This window comes from Schistocerca serialis, unplaced genomic scaffold (assembly GCF_023864345.2).
Source record: "Schistocerca serialis cubense isolate TAMUIC-IGC-003099 unplaced genomic scaffold, iqSchSeri2.2 HiC_scaffold_1215, whole genome shotgun sequence".
Classification (NCBI taxonomy): domain Eukaryota; kingdom Metazoa; phylum Arthropoda; class Insecta; order Orthoptera; family Acrididae; genus Schistocerca; species Schistocerca serialis.
The window spans coordinates 167,501-175,000 of NW_026047420.1; the positions used below are offsets into that span (position 1 = coordinate 167,501).

The 7,500-nt window shown below is 50.7% G+C and overlaps 1 non-coding gene across 1 annotated transcript in view; it reads left to right on the forward strand.

The window, feature by feature from the left end:
- The first annotated feature begins 6,026 nt into the window (after positions 1–6,026).
- The window catches only part of LOC126435700 (small subunit ribosomal RNA), a 1,909-nt gene continuing 435 nt past the window's right edge, over positions 6,027–7,500 (forward strand). The window contains exon 1 of the ribosomal RNA XR_007580134.1: positions 6,027–7,500. This exon is cut by the window's right edge and continues 435 nt beyond it. This is a non-coding gene — a ribosomal RNA (small subunit ribosomal RNA).

Below are 7,500 nucleotides of genomic sequence, written 5' to 3' on the forward strand. Positions count from 1 at the left end.
CATGAATGTGCACAGTAAAGATACCATACCGCCATCTATGGGAATGTGACGCAACGACATTGACATCGAGGCCAGAATGGACACCTCCACCTACAGGGATCCGCCGGAACTACGCCAACCATGCTGGCAAAACAGTACCTCCATCTATACAAATATGGCGAAACCACATGCGATAGCTCCATCTATGCGAATCTGACAACACTACGTCCGCCATGTCGAGCGCACCACAAAACATACCGCCATCTGTAGGTCTCCCTCAGCATGAGCTCCTGCAACGACGATACCGCCATCTATGGGACGCCAAGCCGACTAAGACATCGATGGGCCCACAGTGCCCATCTTTCGACGCCACCCACAAAGCATGCAGCCTCTCTCGACCACAGCACCCATACGCCAGTGCCTCTGCCGCACGAAGTCGTGGACCGGCAATCACACCACCTGCACCCGTTCGTGCCCCACCCCAACCGCCAAACTCGCATCGCCAGCGGATGAACGGCGGACGTTTCCCGCACTCGTAAGGTGCAATCCACACCTATAACATGCGTTTCATGAAGAGATATTTCCAATATGCGACATTCCCGCTGTCCCTATTCATGAGCTGCGAGCTGTACCACGTACAAGCTACAGACGCGATCGCATTGCTCACTGTACGGATTCTCATGCTGAGCCATCAGCTAGGAAGCGCCCCATCCATGTCGGCACCCGTGGGCGTTGCACTCGCAGTCGCAAAAAACGCTGGGCACATATATGTCTCGGAAGAGTAACGACAGTCCGAGTCTCCTGCGTGGGAAGAGTCTTTCTAGGCCCTGACCCACGGGAAGGGTGTAGCTTCCCCCATCCCGGACATTTGACGTCGTCACACTACCGGTATTGACTAATAGACTGATTGCTGATAATCATTAGCCATACACTGGGGGAAACGGCCGACAGGGGCGGCAACATAGTGGAGCCGCAGTGTCACTAATGTACAGAGATAGAACAGTTTCGACTGGAACCAGAGTAACCGTATACACGGCACTGATGAGTAATAGATGCAGAGCCATCAGAATACAATGTATACAACCGTCCCTATACATGCTGAAAGACTCTGCACACAATGAGAACCACACGTCAGCCAGACACTCTTATCACACACTACTCTCTTATCACACACTACTCTCTTATCACACACTACTCTCTGCCTGTAACAGGCACACACACAATATCTAACCACCAGCATGGAAGAACATCCAGTGCATCCTCTCCGCCACATGACACAATCCACACTATCATTACCAGACCGGGAGGTCCACCCAGAAAACACAATATCCCACCCTTCCGACATCCGCACATTGCTCAGCTAAGCCACGAACACCCACACATGTCCTACACAGGGGTGCACCCAACATCACAATACTGCCTCCTGTCACAGCACACATTCAATGGCAGGAATGAAAGACACAGATCTGCCACAACCATGGAATTGGAGCGCCGCCTGTCATGAGCCAAAAGTGCATCCTGACGTGACAAATCAGATAATACCGCAGGCATCCAATTACGATAATCACTATCAACGAACCTGCCGCCGCCCCCCCCCCCAATACACCTTTCCCTACAACAATGTGTATCTGAACCTACGCCATATTGTACCTTAACCTAACCTATATCGTACCTTAACCTAACCTAAATTGTACCTTAACCTAACCTATATCGTACCTTAACCTAACCTATATCGTACCTTAACCTAACCTATATTGTACCTTAACCTAACCTATATTGTACCTTAACCTAACCTACGTTGTGCCTTAACCTAACCTACGTTGTGCTTAACCTAACCTACGTTGTGCCTTAACCTAACCTACGTTGTGCCTTAACCTAACCTATGTTGTGCCTTAACCTAACCTACGTTGTGCCTTAACCTAACCTACGTTGTGCCTTAACCTAACCTACGTTGTGCCTTAACCTAACCTACGTTGTGCCTTAACCTAACCTACGTTGTGCCTTAACCTAACCTACGTTGTGCCTTAACCTAACCTACGTTGTGCCTTAACCTAACCTACGTTGTGCCTTAACCTAACCTACGTTGTGCCTTAACCTAACCTACGTTGTGCCTTAACCTAACCTACGTTGTGCCTTAACCTAACCTACGTTGTGCCTTAACCTAACCTACGTTGTGCCTTAACCTAACCTACATTGTGCCTTAACCTAACCTACGTTGTGCCTTAACCTAACCTACGTTGTGCCTTAACCTAACCTACGTTGTGCCTTAACCTAACCTACGTTGTGCCTTAACCTAACCTACGTTGTGCCTTAACCTAACCTACGTTGTGCCTTAACCTAACCTACGTTGTGCCTTAACCTAACCTACGTTGTGCCTTAACCTAACCTACGTTGTGCCTTAACCTAACCTACGTTGTGCCTTAACCTAACCTAATTTGTGCCTTAACCTAACCTAATTTGTGCCTTAACCTAACCTAATTTGTGCCTTAACCTAACCTAATTTGTGCCTTAACCTAACCTAATTTGTGCCTTAACCTAACCTAATTTGTGCCTTAACCTAACCTAATTTGTGCCTTAACCTAACCTACGTTGTGCCTTAACCTAACCTACGTTGTGCCTTAACCTAACCTACGTTGTGCCTTAACCTAACCTACGTTGTGCCTTAACCTAACCTACGTTGTGCCTTAACCTAACCTACGTTGTGCCTTAACCTAACCTACGTTGTGCCTTAACCTAACCTATGTTGTGCCTTAACCTAACCTACGTTGTGCCTTAACCTAACCTACGTTGTGCCTTAACCTAACCTACGTTGTGCCTTAACCTAACCTACGTTGTGCCTTAACCTAACCTACGTTGTGCCTTAACCTAACCTACGTTGTGCCTTAACCTAACCTACGTTGTGCCTTAACCTAACCTACGTTGTGCCTTAACCTAACCTACGTTGTGCCTTAACCTAACCTACGTTGTGCCTTAACCTAACCTAATTTGTGCCTTAACCTAACCTAATTTGTGCCTTAACCTAACCTAATTTGTGCCTTAACCTAACCTAATTTGTGCCTTAACCTAACCTAATTTGTGCCTTAACCTAACCTAATTTGTGCCTTAACCTAACCTAATTTGTGCCTTAACCTAACCTAATTTGTGCCTTAACCTAACCTACGTTGTGCCTTAACCTAACCTACGTTGTGCCTTAACCTAACCTACGTTGTGCCTTAACCTAACCTACGTTGTGCCTTAACCTAACCTACGTTGTGCCTTAACCTAACCTACGTTGTGCCTTAACCTAACCTACGTTGTGCCTTAACCTAACCTACGTTGTGCCTTAACCTAACCTACGTTGTGCCTTAACCTAACCTACGTTGTGCCTTAACCTAACCTAATTTGTGCCTTAACCTAACCTAATTTGTGCCTTAACCTAACCTAATTTGTGCCTTAACCTAACCTAATTTGTGCCTTAACCTAACCTAATTTGTGCCTTAACCTAACCTACGTTGTGCCTTAACCTAACCTACGTTGTGCCTTAACCTAACCTACGTTGTGCCTTAACCTAACCTACGTTGTGCCTTAACCTAACCTACGTTGTGCCTTAACCTAACCTACGTTGTGCCTTAACCTAACCTAGTTTGTGCCTTAACCTAACCTAATTTGTGCCTTAACGTAACCCATGTTGTGCCGTAACGTAACCCATGTTGTGCCGTAACGTAACCCATGTTGTGCCGTAACGTAACCCATGTTGTGCCGTAACGTAACCCATGTTGTGCCGTAACGTAACCCATGTTGTGCCGTAATGTAACCCATGTTGTGCCGTAACGTAACCCATGTTGTGCCGTAACGTAACCCATGTTGTGCCGTAACGTAACCCATGTTGTGCCGTAACGTAACCCATGTTGTGCCGTAACGTAACCCATGTTGTGCCGTAACGTAACCCATGTTGTGCCGTAACGTAACCCATGTTGTGCCGTAACGTAACCTATAATATGCCTTAACCTAACCTATAATATGCCTTAACCTAACCTATAATATGCCTTAACCTAACCTATAATATGCCTTAACCTAACCTATAATATGCCTTAACCTAACCTATAATATGCCTTAACCTAACCTATAATATGCCTTAACCTAACCTATAATATGCCTTAACCTAACCTATAATATGCCTTAACCTAACCTATAATATGCCTTAACCTAACCTATAATATGCCTTAACCTAACCTAAAGTGCGCCGTAACCAAAACTATATTGCGCCTTAACCTGACGCACGTTGTCGCTGAACCTGCTCTGTAATTGTTATGCAACTCGTTAAATTAGTGTAGTGTTGCCTAACCGCAACCCTCGCAATATAGTTCGCTACTCGCACTGCCCGGTCCCCTGTGTATCGCGTCATGTTAAACACCTTGCAGGTGTTGCTGACTTTCCACATGCTCCTGCTATACACTGTAATGTGGATAGCAGCAGGACGTACATGCCCCCCCCCCCTTCCCCCCTGCCTTCGCAAGCTGGTCGGTGAGAAGTTTGCATGTTCAACGCCCTTCGCATGCCGACGTACTCAGCCTACGTTGTGGTACGGCCTGTCACCTGTCCGCCGATGTACGCAAAACCCACAAACTGTACTGCACATTGGTCCGTATGTACTGAATGATACATCGTGGCACATGTGGCCGTATGACGACTGCGCCTAGCAACGGCGGACCATACAGTCCAAATATTGTGCACGCAGCTACGTGTCGTCTCCCTATAAGAGCTGGATTGCAGTGTGGTACGCCATACAGACGTGTGGGAGGAACGGACGCCCTGGATGGCGATCAGCATGAGCAGTCTGTTGATGTAGTGGAGCGTGTATTCGGACGTAGTCGTCTCTTCTCACACACCGTGATAGCATGTTGCACCGTGTTCCACATCTGCGACATGCTGCAGAGGCCGGCTGACAGTCGTTCGCGCAATGGACACCGCATACGTACGGGGTCGACCTTCCACGTGTTCTCTAGGCGTGCACATGTTGTTGCGTCTATGTGGGCAGACGTAGTGTGTTGTGACACCTGACACAGGCATGCAATACTCGTTGCAAATGGCGATGGACGTGTACGTTTGCTGGTGACGTTACGCAAATGAACAACTGGTAACCCGTTGTGGTGCGGTTGTTCTCGCTAGAGGTGAATCAGTGTTGGCGACGATCGGTCGAGCTATTAACCGGTTGTTTCAGGGATACCCACCATGCCCACGAACGTGAAAGGGGATCTGGGTGTGAGGCGATACGCGGCGGTGGCTGGGTGGGACCGTCCCCGGCCGGTGAGGGGGGGCCGCCCGGCGTGCTGGCAGCGCGGTGCGTGGGCGCACGCGCTACAGCCGGCTGGTGGGGGCGGCCAGTGGCAGGCGCGCCGGCCGACGGACGCGGCAGGCGGCGCAGCTGCGCGCCGGCGCCCCCTGCTCGCGGCGCCTTGCGGCCAAAGTAGGTCCTCGCGGGCCCGGTGCGAAGCGCGGTGGCCATCTGCAGTGTGCTGGTCCGATTGAGGACTTTGTGCGCTGAGGATGCGCCGCCGCCCGGCGCTCGGCGCCGCGACGCCGTCTGCTGCTCGGTCGCCCCAGCGGTTCTCGCAGGTGGTTTGTATCGCAGCTGTGCGGACGTGTTGGCGCGTGCGCTGTGCTGGGAGAGTTCGCTTCGGCACCCAAGTGGGGCTTTTGTCCTTCTGTGGCGCCGGCGTTGGAGCTGCCGGTCACCGTAGGTGGCGCGTGTTGTCTCCCGCCGGCAATGCCACGACAGCACGCTCCCGGGCCTCTGTCGGCAGCGGCAAGCTCAGTTGGGAGCACGGGTGGTCGCACCTAAAGCGTCTACTCGCCTAACTCCGGGCGATTGCGCCTCTCTCGAACCCGACCAAGTACTTAGGACGGCGCTGCGCGCCGCCGGGACCTGAGAGGGTTTCGAGGTGTGTTGTGCAGGGGAGCTCAGCCTCCTCCTGTTTGCAGAATAATTGAGCGGACGCTTGCGTGTTCGCGCGGGTCCCCGGGACACACTCCCGGGCGGCCGGCTGCTCAGCTCTAGTTGACGCAGCTCCCTGGTTGATCCTGCCAGTAGTCATATGCTTGTCTCAAAGATTAAGCCATGCATGTCTCAGTACAAGCCGCATGAAGGTGAAACCGCGAATGGCTCATTAAATCAGTTATGGTTCCTTAGATCGTACCCACGTTACTTGGATAACTGTGGTAATTCTAGAGCTAATACATGCAAACAGAGTCCCGACCAGAGATGGAAGGGACGCTTTTATTAGATCAAAACCAATCGGTCGGCTCGTCCGGTCCGTTTGCCTTGGTGACTCTGAATAACTTTGGGCTGATCGCATGGTCCTCGTACCGGCGACGCATCTTTCAAATGTCTGCCTTATCAACTGTCGATGGTAGGTTCTGCGCCTACCATGGTTGTAACGGGTAACGGGGAATCAGGGTTCGATTCCGGAGAGGGAGCCTGAGAAACGGCTACCACATCCAAGGAAGGCAGCAGGCGCGCAAATTACCCACTCCCGGCACGGGGAGGTAGTGACGAAAAATAACGATACGGGACTCATCCGAGGCCCCGTAATCGGAATGAGTACACTTTAAATCCTTTAACGAGTATCTATTGGAGGGCAAGTCTGGTGCCAGCAGCCGCGGTAATTCCAGCTCCAATAGCGTATATTAAAGTTGTTGCGGTTAAAAAGCTCGTAGTTGGATTTGTGTCCCACGCTGTTGGTTCACCGCCCGTCGGTGTTTAACTGGCATGTATCGTGGGACGTCCTGCCGGTGGGGCGAGCCGAAGGCGTGCGACCGCCTCGTGCGTGCTCGTGCGTCCCGAGGCGGACCCCGTTGAAATCCTACCAGGGTGCTCTTTATTGAGTGTCTCGGTGGGCCGGCACGTTTACTTTGAACAAATTAGAGTGCTTAAAGCAGGCAAGCCCGCCTGAATACTGTGTGCATGGAATAATGGAATAGGACCTCGGTTCTATTTTGTTGGTTTTCGGAACCCGAGGTAATGATTAATAGGGACAGGCGGGGGCATTCGTATTGCGACGTTAGAGGTGAAATTCTTGGATCGTCGCAAGACGAACAGAAGCGAAAGCATTTGCCAAGTATGTTTTCATTAATCAAGAACGAAAGTTAGAGGTTCGAAGGCGATCAGATACCGCCCTAGTTCTAACCATAAACGATGCCAGCCAGCGATCCGCCGCAGTTCCTCCGATGACTCGGCGGGCAGCCTCCGGGAAACCAAAGCTTTTGGGTTCCGGGGGAAGTATGGTTGCAAAGCTGAAACTTAAAGGAATTGACGGAAGGGCACCACCAGGAGTGGAGCCTGCGGCTTAATTTGACTCAACACGGGAAACCTCACCAGGCCCGGACACCGGAAGGATTGACAGATTGATAGCTCTTTCTTGATTCGGTGGGTGGTGGTGCATGGCCGTTCTTAGTTGGTGGAGCGATTTGTCTGGTTAATTCCGATAACGAACGAGACTCTAGCCTGCTAACTAGTCGCGTGACATCCTTCGTGCTGTCAGC